Genomic DNA, 23,625 nt, shown 5'->3' with positions numbered 1-23,625 from the left:
CTTTATAACTATTTACATGATTAATAGATACGGCATGGAAGTATGGCCCAAGAGGTCGTTGATGGATGAACTTTAGATCTGAAGGTATTGATAAATACAAAATGTGATTATTTCCTAAAAGCAGCCAATGTAACGGTTACCTAGTACAGTTCGATCAGTAAATCCAAACTCGTTGACCTGGCATGAAGAAATAAAACAAAAAGAGAAAATGTTAATTGAATATAAAACATAACATTCACGTGTTTGAAGATAAGGGCTCATTCATTTATTTCATAACGCTAAAATTGGCTATTTTGGACACCCACCCACCCCCTTGTAACGCTTTTTGTATGAATATTATTCAGTTTTTGTATGGGCCGTAACATCGTTTGGACAAACAACCCACCCCTTCCAGCGTTATGAAATTTGTGAATGGGCCCTAAGCAAAGACAAATTAAAGACCCCCATGTCCCTTGCAATTGCCCAAAATTGTATGGCTCATAAGGTAATCTAGAATGCCGTGAAAAGTGTACTGCGATCTGTCAAACTTGGGTATACCTTTTGTGCTACCGAGGGACCAAATGCAGTACTAGAAGTGGTACCCAATCTCAGCCCGAGTGGGACGGACCTGCCCTAAGTACGTTGATAGACAAATGAGTTATGCTTAAGTGCTTCTAGTTTCGTGTACTAATGTCAATACAAAGTTCTGGATGTGTTTGTTCGTGAACTCAACCTGGATTTTTACGTCTTTTTATATGAAATGGCTAAGAAACTCTTGCGTCCACTATAAATTCTTCTGGAATTCTATAGGGATTGCCCTAGAATCAATCAATATTGAAGCTTTTAAAAGATTTGTTTAACAATTGTATGCGGTAACACAATTATTTACAAAATGTCTTAAACGTTTTATTGAAAAGAAGACGTAGAACATCGTAAGACTTTTTTTTTTTGTATGGTATTCAGTTGGAGCTGTCTGGCTTTTGCCAAGTTTCCCCTCTACCAGGACCAATATTCAGACGAACTAGGCTATCCCACATGAACACTGATTTTTATTCGTATTGTGACGTAGTAGTTTTGAAAAATACCAATATTCCCTTGCTTCTGAAAAAGGAAGCATTGTGAAAATCAGCAGCTCCATCAGAATTTGTTTGAATTAGTAGTGTAGTAGTGTCATTACTAATATTTTTTTTTTTTTATTCAATATCTTTATTTGGAAGGCTCAACCGCCATTTCAAGCTTAACGGAGCCGATTTGTTTTAACAATGTTTATCACTGGGTCTCTTCCCGTTGTTTTCATTACCTAAATTAACAATTTCATCCGACGGGCACGCGTTTGATGGACACTGCTCCTGACAAACTTTCTTCTTCTCCTTTGCCTTGCGAGTTGGCAGCCGTCGCTTTGTGTGTCCAATATTTTCGTTTGTATCGATAGATGCTGAACTGGATAGTGATGAGTCTTCATCGGAAGAATCGTTGTTTTTGTTATCCTGGGTTTTGCTTTCCTCTTCAGCAAGCGATCGCCGTGCCCTTGCTATTATTTTTCCGAATGTGTCGGGTGACGATGGACTTTGCTCATTGCAAAGCGGGGGGAAGTCGGAAGGTTGTAGTATTGATGCTGTCGGAGGTGTTGATGTTGATTTGTTGCTCGATGCAGGGGTTGAATTGGAGCATTTCTGCTGCGGATGAGCTGTTTGCCCACATATTCTACACGTGGGTTTTTGGCCATCGTAACTGCAATAACTCTGGAACCCATTGATAGTGACGTACGAAGGGATGGGCTGTCTCAGTCTTATATGAAGCACGCGTACACCGTTGAAAACACCGGGGAAGTAGTACTTCCACCGTTCATTCGTGATTGAGGTGACTGTTCCATATTGCTGCATGAATTTGTGTACAGTTTTGTTATCCACCGACGGCGGGAGATCATGCACTCGCACCGTAGCCAATTCGCTGTCCACATAAATGTGAATAGCAAACTTTTTATCATTGTACCAAAAATTATGCTTTAAATTGTGTTCAGTTTCATAATGACAAGCGGCTTCAAAACTTGTCATTTGAATAAACATGCATTTTCGAATGTGGTGAAACTGAATTTGTTTCACCTCCGATAACTTGAGCTCCATATCGTTCATCAGAAATTTGTGAACTTTCTCAGCATCGGGACGTGCTGGAAGCACACCGAAATCGACTACAACCGTATTTGGTCGATTAGAATTCATTGCCGTCGTTTCACTGAGCACTCAGAACTGAACAATAGAGGAGCGAATAGAAGAACACGACCGATAGATAGGAGCTCTGGCTGTCAACTGTCATTACTAATACTGTCTAGTCGAAATGGTTTTGAATAATTTGTCATTTAAGTGCTATTTTGATTACTCCTGTCTTTTACGTAAGATAAGAGTCTTAAACGTCAATTGTCGTCAAGTATTAACAAAATTAGGCTGTTTAGTAGTAGTTCTAGTTAATTTCGTTTTTTGTTGTTAAAAGTATTTATTGGTCATTACGTTCATACATCCTTAAAGAAAAAAGATACTTTCCTCGTCTGTTCAACAATTTCTCGAAACTAGCAAGTGTACCCTAATGATCGATCTCAGCGTCTTACTTCCCATAGTCATTATTATAGTGAATATTTAAGGCGAAGTAGGCTGTCATTGAAATTTGTACGCGTCGTTGATGATTGTTGCTAATTCATCTCATGATTTTGAATCAAAGAGAATCAGTTGGTTTTGCACTGACACAGCTGAAAAAGTATCAGCATACTTTATGCATGTTAGCGCGTACAGTGATACATTTTCAAGTCAATATAAACTATCAAGAGTGAGTTTTATCACTTTGAAAAGCAAGCAGAAAAGTCATCATTGTTGCCAAAACGAATGACGGGCTACTTAGCCTTAAGAGTAAAGTTACCTTAGACTTCTATTACAGTCTCCAACAAGATTCACTTTTCGGTGGCAAATGCAATGCTTCACAACGCCTAGTTTCTACTTGTAAATTTTGCGAAAATGAAGCTGGAATTAGATTATTTATACCGTTGTTACAAAAGAGGTATTCCTTGTTATGGTAATGTAAAAACCATAATAAAATAAGATTGTCTACTCAGTGAATCTACTAGTCATTTTCCTCAGAGTAATATTCCTTACTTCGTATATGAGAACGATGTATCTAGCTAGCTAATAGTAAGAGTGGCTACGGATCATTCTGGTTAGCAAACGGCAAACTGATCGTCGCGAATAGTAGGTATTTATTATTTGAAATGGGCATCAATGCTATCAACGACGTAGAACGTCCGTTGGATCACATCCGAGATATTAGTACGTCTATGCCATATAAATTACGACGCGGCTTTAAGCAAATATGCCAAAATGTGATACCACCACTACAGGTTACGCCTTTGGTGTCCATCTAATGGGCTAATGGATTGTGCCCTCCCATCGCGGCAAGGTCGCATAACCAAGGGGAGGGATAGAACATCGTAAGACTTTTCAATAAATTATGATGACCTTGCGCATGCAACAATAATCGGGTTTGTTTTAGATATTTTTTCAGAGGCTCTTCGGAAACTTTTCCGGTCATCCAGGGTTCTACCAATTTTGTGTATGACTCGCTCGTGAATGCCAGAAATATTGTCAGTACAGACAAACTCGAGAAAAAACACAAACTTCGTTCAATCACTTCACGCGACCAAAAGCTTGCCTGCGAACTTCTAATTTTAGTGCTCGAGCGACACAGGCAATATCGATACTGCAAAGCACTCGCCAGTCTAAGCGACGCGACAGTTGAGCGACGTTGCAGCGATTACTCGGATGCACTAATTCCAACAAAGTTTCTTCTTGCAGACTCTCAGAACTTTAATTGCTGCTAAAATTCTGCAACGGAGTTCATTGAGCTGTATCAAAAATATTTCCAGGCTAATTCATTTGGGACCTAAAAAATAAAAAGAAATATTAGTTACGGTTACTTTATGATTTTTAATATCAATTTATCTACAGCCAATTTTGAGATTCGTAGAATGTACATAAATATTGAGAAAAGTTTATACAACATTTTAGAATAAACACCTAGGTTTAGCTTAAAATATTCGCTAAACCTAGGTGTTTATTCTAAAATGTTGTATAAACTGCTCTCATATCAGAATATGATTTTCGAAATTTATGAACATTTTCGTTCTTAAGATTCTAAAATGATCTTTTAAAAATAACTATAGATAAGAAGCAATAATTGGGAGAATTTGAAAAGAAAAACAGATTCCTCAAATAGTTTCAAGTCCATTCTTTGTATTTAGGAGTTCTCGTTAATATTTTTTTTCACGATTGTTTTCAAAAAAACATTTAAAATTTTACCGTAACAAAGATTAATACTTCCACCAAGATTTTTACCATGCATTAATTAAATTTAGTAATTACTCGCTTGTTTTAAATGACAATGCTATAACGAGTGCTGTGCTGGAGATAGTGTTGATCGATAATATCGAATTGTTCCAAAAAGGCGGTGAAAAATATTTCACAATTACCTATTTCTAATAAAAAAATCATGAAATGATAGATTTTCTAAACAAAATGTACAAATTGGGAATGAATGAGACGGAGTCGTAAATTCGTTTTTAAATGTCATAACATCTCTTGATTGAATTCTGAGGAAAACATATCTGGTACCTACAGTGAGAGGCAAAATAAAGTGCCCACCTTACCAGTTTTCGAATTTCTCTCATTGATTTGGTTCAAATTAAAGTTAACACACCTAAATCTTTTGTGATATTTTATTTTTGATGTTCTTTTAAAGTTGCACTTACGAAATGTTGATAAAAAAAAGAATTTTACTTAAAGAAAAAGAAAATCAATTTGTATTGAAAAAAAGTAGTGACAAAAATAAGTGCCCACTTCCTTCTTGGCCCCAGAAAAGATGATTTAAGAAAAATAAAAAGCAATTTAATAGTTAATGTGTCCTCCTTTGGCCTTAAGGACTTGCTGGAGGCTCTTCGGCATGCTTTTCACCAGGTTTTGTAGGTGTTGTGGATCTAGTTCTTCCCAGGCGCGCTCCAAGGCTTCAAAATAATTATTTTTGTTGGTAACACCAGTTTTTTCAACCCTGGCATCGAGAATCGCCCACAAATTCTCGATGGGGTTGAGGTCTGGGCTTTGTGGAGGCCATTCCAGCGGTTTAATCCGACAAGACCGGAAAAAAGACTTGGTCTTCTTTCCAGTATGCTTCGGGTCGTTGTTCTAGAGAAATATGAATTTCTCTTCAAGGCCCGTCTGGATCAGCGAAACCTCCAGATTTTCCAGCAAGATGTTAATGTAGGAATCTGCCATCATTATTCCGTCGATTTTCACGAGGTTTTCTACTCCACTCCATGAAAAACACCCCCAGACCATCACATTTCCTCCTCCATGCTTCACCGTTCCTTGGATGTGGTGCTCTGCATCACACACGAGCCCGCCGCTCTCGGTTAGACAGCTCGAGCTTCAGGAGCGCCACATCCAAGGAACGGTGACGCATGGAAGTGTGATGTGATGAAATGTGATGGTCTGGGGGTGTTTTTCATGGAGTGGAGTAGGAAGCGTCGTGAAAATCGACGGAATAATGACGGCAGATTCCTACATTAACATCTTGCTGGAAAATCTGGAGGTTTCGCTGATCCAGACGGGCCTTGAAGAGAAATTCATATTTCTCTAGAACAACGACCCGAAGCATACTGGAAAGAAGACCAAGTCTTTCTTCCGGTCTTGTCGGATTAAACCGCTGGAATGGCCTCCACAAAGCCCAGACCTCAACCCCATCGAGAATTTGTGGGCGATTCTCGATGCTAGGGTTGAAAAAACTGGTGTTACCAACAAAAATAATTATTTTGAAGCCTTGGAGCGCGCCTGGGAAGAACTAGATCCACAACACCTACAAAACCTGGTGAAAAGCATGCCGAAGAGCCTCCAGCAAGTCCTTAAGGCCAAAGGAGGACACATTAACTATTAAATTGCTTTTTATTTTTCTTAAATCATCTTTTCTGGGGCCAAGAAGGAAGTGGGCACTTATTTTTGTCACTACTTTTTTTTCAATACAAATTGATTTTCTTTTTCTTTAAGTAAAATTCTTTTTTTAATCAAAATTTCGTAAGTGCAACTTTAAAAGAACATCAAAAATAAAATATCACAAAAGATTTAGGTGTGTTAACTTTAATTTGAACCAAATCAATGAGAGAAATTCGAAAACTGGTAAGGTGGGCACTTTATTTTGCCTCTCACTGTAATACTAACATTAGGTACTATGAAAATTTCTATTCGGAAAAAGGTGGAAACTCGTGGATGTTCTAGCATAACGCCTGAAAAAAAATCGTGTAAAGCCTGATTCGCTGCTGACAAGTAATTTCTCGGCCTATCTTGATGCATGGGAAATTTCTGCAAGGAATCGATCAATAATGCGCTTTTTTCTGATCGCAGTACGCAGTTTAAAAGAAATGTCAGTTCAAATGGGAGTCGCTGTAGAAAATTTCTGCAAGGAATCGGCTAGAAATTTCTTTAGCGATTCCTTTTCAGTAGTAAATCAGGCTTAAAGCTAAGTATGCTGTTTCGCTCAAGAAAAGTAAAGAAATTCCTTGACTGAAAGGGTCAAGAAATTTCCTACAGAGAGCCCCCTTTGAAGTGACATTTCTTCTCAACTGCGTACTGCGATCAGAAAAAAGTGATATTCTTGACCATTTCTTGGGAGAAATTTTCCACGCATCGAGATAGGCGATTCCTTTTCTTGTCAGTAGCAAACCGGCCTTAAAAATGGAAAAATATCTAAAAAAGCTCTGGATAAGTTCCTAGTAGGTTGGTAAATGGCTGGGCATGGCGTACCATTGGTACCTCGCGTACCTGAAGGAATAAAATAGACCCCTTTGTGCGGTCCTTAGCCTCTTGCCCAGCAACTCCTATCCCTACCTCCTCGCGGTGCTGGCCGGGGTACGAGTAACCTTAGGGAAGATCGGGTAACCAACCCCCGGTGGGAACTTTGGTCGTATGCTGACAGGGAAGGGGGGGGTTTGCTTTTGCTTTTGCTTCTGCAAACCTTGAGCGTCTGTACTCCATGTTAGGAGCGGCTCACAACAGCGTCTGTTCCCCATGTCAGGGGCGGCTGATCATCGTCCGAGTGCCAGAGAAGGACTCTAAGCTCAACTGCGCACTATGGTCCTCCGAACATTTAGGGGGAATGGTCCTCCGGAAATCTAGGGGGTTGGTGTCAGGCCCTGCAAGCCAGCCGTAAAAAAATCAAGCAACGAATAATCAACGAGAGAATACGAACCGGGACAATCGGCGAAGACCACAGCGACGTAAAGGGACTAGCGATTGGAAGCTCGGTACGTGGAACTGTAAATCTCTCAACTTCATCGAGAGCACACGCATACTCGCCGACGTGCTGAAGGACCGTGGATTCGGCATCGTAGCGTTGCAGGAAGTGTGTTGGAAGGGATCAATGGTGCGAACGTTTAGAGGTAACCATACCATCTACCAGAGCTGCGGCAATACACATGAGCTGGGAACAGCTTTTATAGTGATGGGTGATATGCAGAGGCGCGTGATCGGGTGGTGGCCGATCAATGAGAGAATGTGCAAGTTGAGGATCAAAGGCCGGTTCTTCAACTTCAGCATAATAAACGTGCACAGCCCTCACTCCGGAAGCACTGATGATGATAAAGACGCTTTTTACGCGCAGCTTGAACGCGAGTACGACAGTTGCACAAGCCACGACGTCAAAATCATCATAGGAGATCTAAACGCTCAGGTTGGCCAGGAGGAGGAATTCAGACCGACGATTGGAAACTTCAGCACCCACCGGCTGACGAACGAAAACGGCCTACGACTAATTGATTTTGCCGCCTCCAAGAATATGGCCATTCGTAGCACCTACTTCCAGCACAGCCTTCCGTACCGATACACCTGGAGATCACCACAGCAGACAGAATCGCAAATCGACCACGTTCTGATTGATGGTCGGCACTTCTCCGACATAATCGACGTCAGGACCTATCGTGGCGCTAACATCGACTCTGACCACTATCTGGTGATGGTCAAACTGCGCCCAAAACTCTCCGTCGTTAACAACGTACGGTACCGACGGCCACCCCGGTATGACCTAGAGCGGCTCAAGCAACCGGATGTTGCAACGGCATACGTGCAGCAACTCGAGGCTGCATTACCGGAAGAGGGTGAGCTGGACGAAGCCCCTTTTGAGGACTGCTGGAGAACAGTAAAAGCAGCCATCAACGATGCAGCTGAGAGCAACGTCGGGTACGTGGGACGGAGTCGACGGAACGATTGGTTCGACGAGGAGTGCCAGGAGGTTTTGAAGGAGAAGAATGCAGCGCGGGCGGTCATGCTGCAGCAAGGGACCCGGCAGAACGTGGAACGCTATAAACAGAAACGGCAACAGCAGACCCGCCTCTTTCGGGAGAAAAAACGCCGCCTGGAGGAGACGGAGTGCGAGGAGATGGAACAGCTGTGCCGGTCTCAGGAAACGCGTAGGTTCTATCAGAAGCTCAACGCATCCCGCAACGGCTTCGTGCCGCGAGCCGAGATGTGCAGGGATAAGGATGGGAGTATTCTGACGGACGAGCGTGAGGTGATCGAAAGGTGGAAGCAGCACTTCGACGAGCACCTGAATGGTGCTGAGAGCACAGGCAATGAAGGACGGGACAACGGAGGAAATGCCTTCGTCAGTACTGCGGAAGATGGAAACCAACCAGCCCCCACTTTAAGGGAGGTTAAGGATGCCATTCACCAGCTCAAGAACAATAAAGCTGCTGGTAAGGATGGTATCGCAGCTGAACTCATAAAGATGGGTCCGGAAAGGCTGGCCATTTGTCTGCACCGGCTGATAGGCACAATCTGGGAAACAGAACAGCTACCGGAGGAGTGGAAGGAAGGGGTAATCTGCCCCATCTACAAGAAAGGCGACAAGTTAGACTGTGAGAACTTTCGAGCGATCACCATTCTAAATGCGGCCTACAAAGTATTATCCCAGATCATCTTCCGTCGTTTGTCACCCGTAGTAAACGAGTTCGTGGGAAGTTATCAAGCCGGCTTCGTTGACGGCCGATCGACAACGGACCAGATCTTTACTGTACGGCAAATCCTCCAAAAATGTCGTGAATACCAGGTCCCAACGCATCACCTTTTCATCGATTTCAAGGCGGCATACGACAGTATCGACCGCGTAGAGCTAATGAAAATCATGGACGAGAACAGCTTTCCCGGGAAGCTCACGAGACTGATAAGAGCGACGATGGAAGGTGTGCAAAATTGTGTGAAGGTTTCAGGCGAACACTCCAGTTCGTTTGGATCCCACCGGGGACTACGACAAGGTGATGGACTTTCGTGCCTGTTGTTCAATATTGCGCTAGAAGGTGTTATGCGGAGAGCCGGGCTTAACAGCCGGGGTACGATTTTTACGAGATCCAGTCAATTTGTTTGCTTCGCGGATGATATGGACATCGTCGGCCGAACATTTGAAAAGGTGGCAGACCTGTACACTCGCCTGAAACGCGAGGCAGCAAAAGTTGGACTGGTGGTGAATGCGGCGAAGACAAAGTACATGCTAGCTGGTGGGGCCGAGCGCGACAGGGCTCGCCTAGGTAGCAGTGTTACGATAGACGGGGATACTTTCGAGGTGGTCGACGAGTTCGTCTACCTTGGATCCTTGCTGACGGCTGACAATAACGTTAGCCGTGAAATACGGAGGCGCATCATCAGTGGAAGTCGGGCCTACTATGGCCTCCAGAAGAAGCTGCGGTCAAAAAAGATTCACACCCGCACCAAATGTACCATGTACAAAACGCTCATAAGGCCGGTAGTCCTCTACGGGCATGAAACGTGGACGATGCTCGAGGAGGACCTGCAAGCACTTGGAGTCTTCGAACGTCGGGTGCTTAGGACGATCTTCGGCGGTGTGCAGGAGAACGGTGTGTGGCGGCGAAGGATGAACCACGAGCTCGCCCAACTCTACGGCGAACCCAGTATCCAGAAGGTGGCCAAAGCTGGAAGGATACGATGGGCAGGGCATGTTGCAAGAATGCCGGACAGCAACCCTGCAAAGATGGTGTTCGCTTCAGATCCGGTTGGTACAAGAAGGCGTGGAGCGCAGCGAGCTAGGTGGGCGGATCAAGTGCGTATCGATTTGGCGAGCGTGGGGCAGAACCGAGGATGGAGAGATGCGGCCACGAACCGAGTATTGTGGCGTGAAATTGTTGATTCAGTGTTATCTGTGTAGATGTTAACTAAATAAATGAATGAATGAAGTTCCTAGTAGAATTATATTGCTTGCTTAGTTTTTAAACTCTGCACTCCTATATAAATTCTATCTGGATTTTTCAAAAGATAGCCTTCAAACATTTGCACAATAAATTGAATATGATCAATAGACTTAACCACAGCTTAAAAATAGCTGAGTAGATTCACCAGATTTGCTGGTAAAAGAATCGCATAAAAGCTTTCGTTCGTATGTACCGTCAAAGCACCAGTAGCCGCTCATGTTCCAGTAGCCCGCTCACGATTTTAAAAAGTAAGGTTTCCTCAGTAAATACATAAAACATTGCTAACAGTGTGCTTAAATATGTCGATTTGAAATGGTTAGCAGCTCAAGTTTATAAATTTACTTTGTTTAAATTTGTCTTTTTTGAGTGTGAGCGGGCTACTGGAACATGAGCGGATACTGGTGCACTGATGGTACAGCACATTTACTCAGCATGGAGCCTTATAAAGAAAACTTCGAGAATGTTTACATCTGCACTAGAACGTTAGTTGCGTTGCTAACATTTACGCAGCCGAACACACAGAATAATGCACTGGTTAAAGAATTAAACCATTACACTTCGTGGAATGAATACGCCTAAATGTATCACAATTTTCCTGAAAATGTATCACATTATGTAATGAAAATTATCTCTACTCTCTCCGGAAATTAATATTTGCTGGTGTGAAACCATGGATTGAATTTGAAGATATTATTGAATTTTATTGAAGAAAGTACTCAATAAATGTTGAGAATAACTGCAGTAGTAATCCCGAATACAATTCTGGGAAAATGTTTAGAACTAAACGAATTTCTTCGAGAACTTTCTTAGAAGAACTCTTGAAATAATCACTGGCATACCTTTTTGACTAATATTCCTAGCACTTAAGGCTAACTGTGACTTCAGTAGTCCCTGAGAAAATTATTGGAAAAAGTTGCGTTGATTTTCTGGAGCATATTCTCAAAATACCAATCCCTTGAAAATCTCTAGAGGAATTTATGGACATTTTTTTAGTAAAATTGGTAACAAATCTCTATAATGATGTATGGAGTAGTCTGTTAAAGTATTCCAGAAGAATTCTTTGAGAAAATCACTAGAAGAATGTCTTAGAGGTGGTAAAATAAATTAATAAATTTTGAGTGTAAAGGTTGGTTTGCTACTGACAAGAAAAGGAATCGCCTATCTCGATGCATTGGAAATTTCTTCCCAGAAATGGTCCAGAAAATCACATTTTTCTGATCGTAGTACGCTGTTGAGACGAAAATGTCATTTCAAAGCGGACTCTCAGTAGGAAATTTCTTGACCCATTCAGTCAAGAAATTTCTTTACTTTTCTTGAGCGAAACAGCATATTTAGCTTAACCAAACATTTTATTTCTACTCAAAAATGTTAACTTGGTTTCTACAATCAATTCAATTAAAAAAAAAATCACATATTGCTTTAGATTTTTATTTCAGGTTAAGGTACAAAATTGTGATTTTCATTTTTAATACTATAAAAATCACATTATAAATTAATTCTGAAGCGACTAAACTTCAACAGAAAAGTAATCGCCTATATCGATGCGTGGAAAATTTCTTCCAAGAAATGGTCAAGAAAAGCATTTTTCTTTGATCGCAGTACGCAGTTAAAAAGAAATGTCATTTCAAATGGAGCTCACTGTAGAAAATTTCTTGACCATTTCTTCCGCAGAAATTTTTACTTTTCTTGAGCGGAACAGCTTAAATCATAATTTTTGAGTGTAATTAAAAACATAAGTTTTCATACATGTTTACTTAACTGCTAATAAAGAAATTTATGTCGAAAAAAAAACAGAAAGTCATCGCTTTAAATTTTACTTTATAGACAAACACGCTCATGAAACAGGATTTGTCTTAGTTTCTTAGGTTACATTAATTTTGAGTGTAATCAAAAATTTCTCTTATCTATTTTATATGTTAACTCAACTTCTACAATCAATTTGATGCTGGAAAAACAACATATCATCGCTTTGAATATTTCTTTACAAACATAAATGTTTATTCATCCGAGTTTTACGTAGTTTCTTGGGTACCGTAAAACGGGGTAACTTTGATAATGCGGGTAACTTTGATAGTGCGAGACCCACAACACACGGAACGAAATAACAAAGTTTCTGTTAATCAGTTAAGCAAAACGAATGCAAAACTAAAGAGTATCAGTATGACACTTCATGTCAAAGCTATTTTCGTTAGAATCAAGTACATTTGAAGATATATATGCAAATATTAAAAATTTATGAGATATGAAAAATGCTCACAAAAAATCTGTACTACGATCGCTATTTTACAGGGTGTCCATCCATCCGTGAAATCCGGGAAAAGCAGGAAAAATACGGGAATTACAAATGACCGGGAAATATCCGAAAATTTGGATAACACACCGGGAAAATATGTGATCTGATACTGGTTTGTTTCAATTTCTATATGAAAAAATAGGGTTTTTTGGATGTGCACGACTGCTGACTCGTACCTACTTCGCATCTTGACTAACTTTTAGTTAGTTGGTAGAGAGATAGTTAACGTTTAAAATCCTTGAACCATTAGTAGAAGGGTATTGAACCCAAAGAAAAATGGAGCAAATGTCAAAAATGAAAAAGCAGTTTTCGCCTTTGAAATCTACAAATTTTGCAAATAAAACAGCTGTGTACTTTTATTTTTTTCAATTTGTCGATTTTAACGGCGAATGATGCTTTTTCACTTTTGACATTTCCTGTAATTTTACTTGGGCCTTAAGGAATTCCTGGCAAGGGTTTTAACGAGATGCTTGTTGGATTTTCATTTAGATTTATGGCAATTTTTCAATTTAATGAGATCTTAGCTGAAATATTAAAGGGAATCGAACCGATGATTGTTTAGTTTCTTGAAAATTATTTCTGAGCGATCACTGAAATGGTAATTAGTAGATGGCAAATAAGGTTTTTAGTGTATTCTAGTAAAGATCCATGGCTGATATTGCTTAAAATTCTTAGTAGATTCGTAGAGGTTGGAAAAAGCTAAGCCAAACAATATATTTTGCATAATTCTATGGAAATCTACTGACATCCTAGACAGATTCATAAAGCATTCCATATGATGGATTTCTGGGATTGTTCATGATACTGATTCTTGATGCAGCCTGGCCTTGATTACTAGTTTGACTAGACCCATGACGAGATGTTGTATGGATTTCTCCAATTTTCAGCGATTTTTTCCAATCATCCCCAACAAATTTCTTGTAAGTCCATTTAAAAGTTCATGGTGAGATCTTTGATGGATAAATAAATAGCAAGATCCTTTAGGTACTCTTGGCCAGATTTTTGTTGAAAATGATAAAATCCTAAATTGCTTGGAAGATTGGCTAAAGTTTCAGTCAGCTTCATAGCTGAACAAAAACATGTATTTGAGATATGATTTCTGTTAAAAAAAATCTCACCTTGGATCCAACATAAGTTTCACCAGATAAAGAATTTCTCCAGAAACCATCCATGGGCCATGTCCAACGCATAATTAAGAAGGCATTCTTAGAAAGTTGGCTATCGAACTTTGCCTTTTTGCGGAAATATAGTCCCAGTTTAGACACACAGAGCTGAACTTTGTTTATATAATTTGAAAATCTTTCTGAATTTATTTTGAACTTTAAGATATTGCACCAAATATTTCAAATCTGGTTGTCCAAAACTTCTGACAGTATTTTATAAATTTATTAAAATAATTCACGAATTTAGTCCATTTTGTATAAAAAAAAACGAAAATATCAAATTGATCAATATGTCATTTGTTTTTTGGGCATCCGGAAAAAATCCGGGAATTGGAAAACTGAATTTGAATGGACGCCCTGATTTTATGAAGTCATAATGGGTTCGTCACTTATCCTTGACAGCCGAGTTGTAGCAGAACATGAATTCCATCTCAAATCTCTTAGCGAAAACCATTTTTACAAACTGGGACCATTTTTGTAATCTAAGTCAGAAATTTCCATATAGCTTCAAACGCCTAGAAGTATGCAACGCCCTATAAATGTTCCGTAATGCATTCAATTTTGTTCGATTTATACTCCATTATCAAAGTTACCCCAAAACAGAAAACCGACTTTCGATTATTTGAAAAATTATATATCCATTCAGAATAAATCTTTTGGCAATCTATCAACTGCAATCGATAGTTAGGATACCAGTACTTGTTTTAAAAATATAGATTATAATTCTTTGAAACAGCATGCTTAAATATTCAAGTTTTCTTCGAAAAAACTATCATAGTTACCCCGTTTTACGGTAAAATAAATTTGGAGTTTAATCAAAAATTTGTATTACTTCTCAAATATATTTACTTGACTTCTATAAACAATTTAATGTTCAAAAAGTAACATACTATGGATTTTCATCCACAAGCATATAAGTTCATGAACTAGAGTTGTACGTAGTTTTTTTTGGTACATACAACTTCTCTAAGTAAATTTATTCCGAGAAAGCCACGTATCATCGCTTTGGAATTAGATTTACAGGCAAACAAACAAGGGTCATGAAATCGCGTTTTCGTTGTTTCTTAGGATAAATAAATTTGAAGTGTCATGAGAAAATTTATATTTCTTCTAAACCATGCATAATATATATAAGCAAATGCAATCCAAAAATGACTACTTGACATTGCTTTGGATTTTGATTTACACACAAACAGACTCATAAAATAGGATTTTTAGCAGTTTCTTAGGATTTTTGGTAGTTTTTATGTAAAATAAATGTTGAGTGTTTTCAAAAATGTATTTCTCTATTGAAATTTATTATCTAGACTTCTACAATCAATTTTATTGAGAAAAAACTACATGCCATCGCTCTGAATTTTGATTTACAGGCAAACGGGACCAATAAATAGGGCAAACCCCTTAAAAACCTAATGTCTTACTACGACTATATACTATGTGCAATATTATTTTTCTCTAATAAGCGGTTTCTTCACCACCGTTTAGCACTTAAACCTGGTTTAAGCATATGAGTAAACGTGGTTCACGGCTTAAGCAGAGGTGAAGAAATTGGCCTTAAAAGACATAACATTAAGCATTCAAATGGTAAGAGAAAATCAAAAATCGCTTTGTTCATTGTAAAGTTATGATTTTAGGAAGAGTTCGAGAATTTTTTTAATGGAAGCCCCTAACTACTGTTTTTTTTCTAGCTACGACCATGTTTAGTATTTTTCTATTCAAGATCTAGAAGCGTCGAATCGTGAAACAAAATCAAAAATCGATTGCATAGCGACACAGAAATATTTTTTTATAGGTTTGGTAAATGTTTCTGGTCTTGAAGTTATAATATTTTTGTCGGATGGCTGAGATATGTGCTCTGAACCATTGTAACGTTTTTTTTAAGAAGACATATTTTGACACCCCCTTAAAACTCTTTGTTCCTTGCTACGACTATGTAGAATATTCTTTTCTATTAGTTGAAGAGTCAAGCTTTATGACTGTGAAAGGAAATTTGAAGTCGAATGACTAGTTTTTGAATAATGAATGTTCAAAAATCTGTGTAACGCTAATTTTAGGCACCTTTTCCTGACAGTTAAAATAAACGTTTGGGAATCAATGTTTAGTTAAATTGAATATATGGTGCCTTCACTTACTTATAAATGCGCGTATCAATGTATTCGAGGGATTGAGCTAATCTTACCAATTCGATTCAGCGTTCGTCGAAAATCGGCGGATCACCTGTGCTAACATGGGGGAGCGTTTCTTTTTCATAGATTTCTGAAATCTGTGCTCGAATAATTTTAGAGGAAATGTGGTCAATTCCATCTAAGAATTACAACATTTTTGACGATGATACATATCTGCAACATAGGAGACCGATTAGTTGTTAGAGGAGCATAGAGGGGAGCTTTCTTCTAATGATCAATGAAAAAAAAAAACGATGCATGATCAATAAAAAAAAAAAAAACAATGCAAAGCAGTCATTAGAAGATTTTGCCAAAACATATTATAATGATATTGCCTAGAATATTGCCAGCAGAACAAAACAAAACCATTTTTGGGCGATGGATTCGTTAATGGATCTATAAGTAGGATATCTTCGGCAATAATCTAAGGTTTTTTTTCGAGCACTCGACACTGAAGAAGTCTGTAAGTGGCTGACGAACGCTTGCAAACATTTTAGATTGAGAGTAATTGTTTTGAGATTTATATATAGATTCAGATAATTTGATCCTCTTCATTTTAGATTTGATAAATATTCACTCAACTTCTGAGCACTCATAGTGTTCATAAATATTCATAGAATTTCAAATATTCCATAAACATTTTCAGTTTGTCGTTGTCTTCGAATATTTTTGCAAAAGCTCTAATAACTTAAAGCTATAAGCTCTAAACTACTCAGAAATATTTTCATAATTTTGAAAATAATTTACTAGCATTTGACTCAAATATTATGAATTCGGCAGAAATCAGATACAAACATTTCTCGCGTATCTGCAGTGATCGATTTTCTTTTTTGAATTAGTACAAAAGTTTAATCTATATTGGTAACTTTTTACGATGTACCATGATAAAGGACGATGGGTTCTTTCTACTGATTCCAAAATAGCAGTCGAAAACTGTCGCTTGACCAAGTAATTAGCTTAGAGAAAATCGATGAAGAGACATAGACCATTGCAGTTACGCCCTTATGGTACTGAACGCGAGACTTTTAAATTTAACAGTGCGCTATGTTCATAATGCGACAATATGGAAGCCCTACATACTTGCCTACATACTTAGTTAAGATTATAAAAGTTTCCTTGGGGTGGTCAAATCGAGGGGGAGAGTTTCACAGTAGGCTCAAATATTCACCTAGAAGTCCCAAGTAATCATCATAATTTTTAATGATTCTCAATATTTCAAACTGACAAATATTCTTAGTTTTTAGCGCTCATCCATGATCTAGAAGTATTTTCAGAAAATTAATAATCCCTATACATATTTATAGAATTTTCAACCATTCTTCCAAAAGTATTAGATTTAATTAAAAGGGTGCCGCTACCAATGGTTGTAATGTACCAGTAGATTGGAGTATGGAACAAAACGTAGATTTTTCGATAAAAACGACATGCACTATTTTTTTGTTGGTAGATCGCCTCTAGGTTGATCGATATGCCAGATTTCAGCTTTTCAATTTATAACAAAGTTTGCTCCCTTGCACCAGTAGTTGTCGTCAGTGTTCCAAATGGTGGAAGCAGTTTTTTGAATAGATGTATAAAAATAAAGAATTGTCCTAGAGATGCTTCATTTGAAAGATTTTAGTTGCTGCTCCGAAGGAAAAATGTTAAACATATGTAAAATTAAAGCATTTTGTTTAAAATTCCAAAGTGACTTTAGAAACCTATTTAGAGACTTGTTGTGAAATAGAGACAAAGTCTCTTAAAAGACATGCTACCAGCCCTGGAACTATTGAAAATTGAGTATTCAATACTGTTAACTGAATTTGTATTTAAATCAATGCATTTGGAATCTGAGAGAATTAATAGTAAAGCAAATATTTTCGGCAATACCTATTTATAATAAACCACAAAAATCATTCCAAATTTTAGAGAACACTCAGCTTCTGTAAAAAAATCACTATCAAAACGTTTGAAAAAGCTGTAAAATTTCTTCAAATTCAAGGTATTTTCATGTTGATCACGTTATACGACAGAAGAACATATATGGGTTTATTCATAAGATTCATAACGCCGAAAATGACGCCATTTTTGACAACCACCCATCCCTAGTAACACTTTTTGTATGAATATTCCACACATTTTGTATGATCTGTAACAGTTAATCCTTCCTCTTCAGCGTTATGAAATTTGTGAATGGGCCTTATAAATATAATTAGCAAGGAAAGTACAGCTCATAGAACACTAGGCTGAGACGTAGGGTATAATCCAAATGGAACCTAACGCTAAATAGAAGCAGAAGTTGGAAAAGATATTAATATGAATAATTACCCTTTTCACTGTCGTCGCTGGAATTAGATCCATTCGAACCAAATAAGCTGACGAAGGTCCTTCATGGTCCCATAATGATGAACAGTGTTCTAGTTCAACTCCCTTGGTGGTCGATAATTTCTCTTGCACATAGGCAAATGTGTCCCGCGGGCTGTGGTAATCACAAATAACGCCGTGTTTCTCCAGCTTCTTGAAATTGGCATCCCTTTCGCCGGAAAAATCGCCGTCGACAAGCCCAGCTTCTCCATAGAGCAGGGCGCCCTACTGGGCTAAACCATCTTGTAGCGCGGATCGGAACCGATCACTGTACCGACGGTGCAAAACTGGCCGAACTGATTCTCCGACACAATCAATTCGAAAGTCTTGTCAGCTCCATATATTTGGTTTATTCCCCTGGCCCCTGGCGGAAGATCCGGAATGGCCTGAGAAAGCGGAGGCATCGGAATGACTATGTCCTTCGGGGGCACATTGATGGGCACCTGTCCGGATTGCTGAAGTTACCGTTGGTAGTGGGCCAAGCACCGGATGTATTAACTTCTTCCTGGTCCTGTTGAATGAGAGAAAATATTCCCATAAGTTATTTTTTGGTAGATTTCGCTCCACGGCCGCTGGGACATTTTTCATTTTAACCCCCGGTTGATCGAAATTCCGATCCACGGTTTTTTTTTCGTCGAAATCGATACTTACCACAATTAATACACGTTTTCATGGTCATTAGACCTAAATTTTCGATTTTGTTTTAAATTTTCCTAATAAAATCACTTAAAAAGATTCGAACACGAACAGCTCCGAGAAAATGGCGCCGTCACTTGTCGACTATCAACAACAACTTGCGGACAGTGTTGCGAGATTTATTTTCGCATTGAGATTGAATGTGAAATAACATCGGTTTTGTGTAATATCACTTGAGCAGGTCGGAATGATGTGGTTGCAGCTGTTTATGTGTAATATTGTTCATGTTTAATATGTAAATATTACACAAGACCAACGTACTGCAGAGTGATGATGTCGTTTCAATGTAATTTAAGGACAATGTGATATCACACAGCAGATGATGTTATTATGCATCTGAAATTTGTGATTACATTGATTTTTCGTTACGTTGGCATTATTACATCGAGCCATATTACATAATTTTTTGCTGTGTGTGAACCGTTTTCGATGTAGAACAAAACGGTGTGTTTTCTTTGCCTTTCGATATAGACTGTGGTGGCAACAAGGACAGCGTCGAGACTTGTGGATGCAGAGATCGTGAGTTCGATTCCAAGCGGTGGCAGGTAACGTTGGGAACATTAAATTCAGATACTTATGATATGAATTCCGGAAGCTGCGAAACAGCTTGAAAATAATATTTAATCGATAATACAGCGAAGCTGTATAATAATTATTCAACAGTTGCGAAATGGTTGAGAAAGCGCCTTCCGAAGATGTTACACAGATACTTGTCGTATAACTGTCGAGATAGAGCAAATATCGGTATGAATAAGAGCTGCCAACACAGCTTAAAAGTAGCTGAGTATATTCGCCAGATTTGTTGGTAAAAGGATCGCATAGAAGCTTTCGTTCGTATGTACAGCGCCTTTACTCAGCATAAAGCCGTATAAAGAGGGCCTAGAGAATGTTTACATTTGCACCAAATGTTAGTTGGGTAATGCTTTAATTCTATTTTATGAATGCAACGTAGCATTGTTCTATTGTAGCAATGAAATATGCATTAATGGGTGATATACGGTCACCATCAAATGCTTCATTGCATCATCTTACTCAATACTTCATCGCAACAAAAATGACAAGATTTCATTGCTCTATTTATCGTCAATCCTTCCCTCACTCAGACAAATGATTTCACGCCAACTCGACAAAGGGATAGGCCTTTCCATGTGACAGATCCGTCTATGCATTTGTTTACATCGGTGGAGGACCGGTGCTAACACGGGCCTGTCATTTTCATAGAAGAAATGTCAAAGTGCTTCCCGATCAGCTGATTTGAGACGTCATTTGAATAGGCCTATTGGCAGCACCCCTTCAGAATTCAATGAAACTTTCTGGGTGTGAAGACTATGTGAAACTAAGATACTTTACATACTTTGTTTTTTCAAAATCGATCTAGACTAACATTTGGAAAGGGTCAAAGTTTTTTTTTTACTTTTTTTATAAACCCGTATAACTCGAAAACGCTAAGACCTACAAAAAAGTGTTGTATGGGGGACTGTCGTGAAATTTCCTGACGTTTTAGAGAAAAATATTGAAAAAATAAAAACACATTTTCTACACTGAAAAAAAAAATTCAAAACTTTAAAGTCGATTTAATAAAAAACGGCCATTTCAGATTTTGATATTGTATATCCACTTGAATGTTGGATTATCCCGGCTACTTATGAGACTGTTCGAAACAGTCGTCGGGAATCGAGGGGAATCTCAATGTATTCTATCCGAATCAAATAATGTTGCCAATGTTGTTGAAACACATACTTCTGATAACTAATACATACCTTACGCGTAATAAACGATTGCCACTTATTGAATTGTTTCATTGAACCTGAATTTTGAGCATTATAAACATTTATAACAAGCTGAATTTTGTTTAGTAAAAGATACTTTTATAAACATTCCATCGAACCACCCCTCATTTTTCGAGCCGTGCAGCCGGGGCAGCTGAGTGTCAACAACAGCTGTTTGGAAAACTTATTCGACGCCCACTCTGCTGTCCTTGTTGCTCTACTTGAATGAGTAGCGTTGCTCGTTTGCGCGTGAAAACTTTCTCGCTCATTGTTGCTGCCAAATCTGACAGCGACTGTTTCACCGACCGTTTAAGACGACGACTGTTTCAAACGGTCGTGAACAGTTAGGAACTGAACGGTCAATAATCCTTAAGCAAAAAGTTTCGTAATTAAATTTACTAAAAGTCGTCCATACATCGCAAATTGGGCATATTTTAGGGAATTTTTTTTTTCTAACATCGAATTTTTTAAGTCCCAAAGTTTTTTTTTTTTTACTTTTTTTTATAAACCCGTATAACTCGAAAACGGTAAGACCTACAAAAAAGTGTTGTATGGGGGGCGGTCGTGAAATTTCCTGACGTTTTAGAAAAAATGTTGAAAAAGTAAAAACACATTTTCTACACTGAAAAAAAATATGATTCAAAACTTAAGAGTCGATTTAAAAAAAAATTGCTATTTAAGATTTTGATCATCCTTAAGCAAAAAGTTTCGTAATTAAATTTACTAAAAGTCGTCCATACATTGCAAATTGGTTTTACTTTGTTTACTATGTTGAGGCCTAAACATTGTAGGCTTCTCGATAGCACAGGAATTCACAATGTATGTGTGTGCACATACCACGAAAATGTTAAATTAATGCTTAACAGTTTAGGAATTGTCTCTCAGGCAGAAATTTGTGAAAAACTGTTATGCGATGTTTTAGTAAGAACGACTGATTGTTTTTTTTCGAGAATGTGAAAAGTGTAATTCCAAAGAAAATATTACAGGAAAACTAATCTCGCTTTTAGAGGAAAGCGACAAAGAAGATGTAGTTTTTCAGCAATGGCTCACCACCGATCGCTGTAATTTAGAAACTATAATGAAGCCTGTTGAAGAATTTGTTACGTATTTCGTGGAGAAAGTTGATAAGCTAATAACTCATGATTTGATTTGCAAAGAACAGTCTTCTTTTCTACGAAACAAAAAAACTCCTTAAAACAAGGTGAAATACTGGTAATTAGCGACTTTTCTGAAAATTATAGTTTTATCATACAAAACGCTGCTCAAGGATATCACTGGAATAATTCCCAAGCAACGATACACCCATTCGAGATTTACCATAAAAAAGATAATAAATTAGAAAACGTTAGTTTTATTATAATATCAGAAGTGTTGACCCATGATACAGTAGCAGTTCAGCTATTTATTTCAAAATTGATAAATTTTGTTAAACAAAAAATAAATTTCTCAAAAGTTATTTTTATGTCAGATGGAGCTGCAGCTCATTATAAAAAAAAAAATTTGCCAGCTTATGTAATTTCAAGAAAATATATGGATTGGAAGCAGAATGGCACTTTTTTGTCACATCCCACGGCAAAGGCCCCTGTGACGCTATTGGTGGCACTCTCAAGCGAATGGCAAAAAGAGCAAGTCTTGCAAAAGACTATGGAAACACAATCGCAACTCCGCGAGAACTATTCGATTGGTCAGTGAAACAAACTGATACATGTATCACCAAATTAAATTTCTGTTATATATCTAATGAACAGTATGTTAAAATGTCAGAGGAATTTATGGAATTGTTTGATAAGGTTAAAACTGTCCCTGGTACCCAAAAATATCATTGTTTTATGCCTATTAGTGATACACAAATTGCAGCCAAACGGTATACCAATTCAGAGGATGAACCAAAAATATTCAATTTATTCAGTAAAGCCCAAAAATAATGTAAATATTCATGTGCAGATACTACGTTTTAGGATATATAGCAATAATAAAAATAATGATGCATAAACAAAAAACCACGACTTTTTTTTATAAGCATAATATTGACCCTTTCCAGACACCTGTTAAGATTGGCTTTGACCAAATAAGAAATAAAATATTATTGTGATATCTTTCCAACCATTAAAAACCCATCGGATTGTTAGACGGAGTTCATTTTCTCATAAGCGGTTTGGTGCGAGATCAATTGTATTTAATTAAAAAAAAACTGTATAATTCCGTTTTATTTCTTTTAACTACTCCCAATAAAACAAATATTATCTATTTTGTGATTAAAACTCATTTATCACTTCAAAATATGAGCATACTAGACTATTTAAAGCGAAATAAAAAAAATAAAAAAAAAATGTTGGACTTAAAAAATTCGTTGTTAGAAAAACTTTTTTCCCTAAAATATGCCCAATTTGCAATGTATGGACGACTTTTAGTAAATTTAATTACGAAACTTTTTGCTTAAGGATGATCAAAATCTGAAATGGCCGTTTTTTTTTAAATCGACTTAATAGTTTTGAATCATTGTTTTTTCGGTGTAGAAAATGTTTTTTTATTTTTTCAATATTTTTTTCTAAAACTTCAGGAAATTTCACGACAGTCCCCCATACAACACTTTTTTGTGGGTCTTACCGTTTTCGAGTTATACGGGTTTATAAAAAAAGTAAAAAAAAAACTTTGACCCTTTTCAAATGTTAGTCTAGATCGATTTTGAAAATATGCAAAGTATCTTAGTTTCACATAGTTTTAACATCCAGAAAGTTTCATTGAATTCTGAACGGGTGCTGCCAATCGCGTGTCGAGTTGGCGTGAAATCCGTCAAATAGGTTATAGAAATACTTATATATCCCTTATGAAAATTCACAAAAAATCTTGTTGAAATTCGTAGATTTTTCTCGTAAGACCAGAATTGGAAAACAAAAAAAATAAGCTACAACCTGGAATTGAACCAAAAACCTTACGA

General features: G+C 37.8%; 1 long non-coding RNA gene across 1 annotated transcript; it reads right to left on the bottom strand.

The window, feature by feature from the left end:
- Window position 1: 1 nt before the first annotated feature.
- Window positions 2-19,331, bottom strand: LOC110674043. The gene is made up of 4 exons (XR_002498595.1): window positions 18,874-19,331; window positions 18,187-18,733; window positions 141-177; window positions 2-78 (listed from the first exon to the last, which is right to left on the bottom strand). It is a non-coding gene; the product is annotated as an uncharacterized LOC110674043 (long non-coding RNA).
- Between the last annotated feature and the right edge of the window lie 4,294 nt (window positions 19,332-23,625).

This window comes from Aedes aegypti, chromosome 1 (genome assembly GCF_002204515.2).
Source record: "Aedes aegypti strain LVP_AGWG chromosome 1, AaegL5.0 Primary Assembly, whole genome shotgun sequence".
Lineage (NCBI taxonomy): Eukaryota > Metazoa > Arthropoda > Insecta > Diptera > Culicidae > Aedes > Aedes aegypti.
Note: the sequence above shows the minus strand (reverse complement) of the source record. Positions and strands in the feature narration are given on the sequence as shown.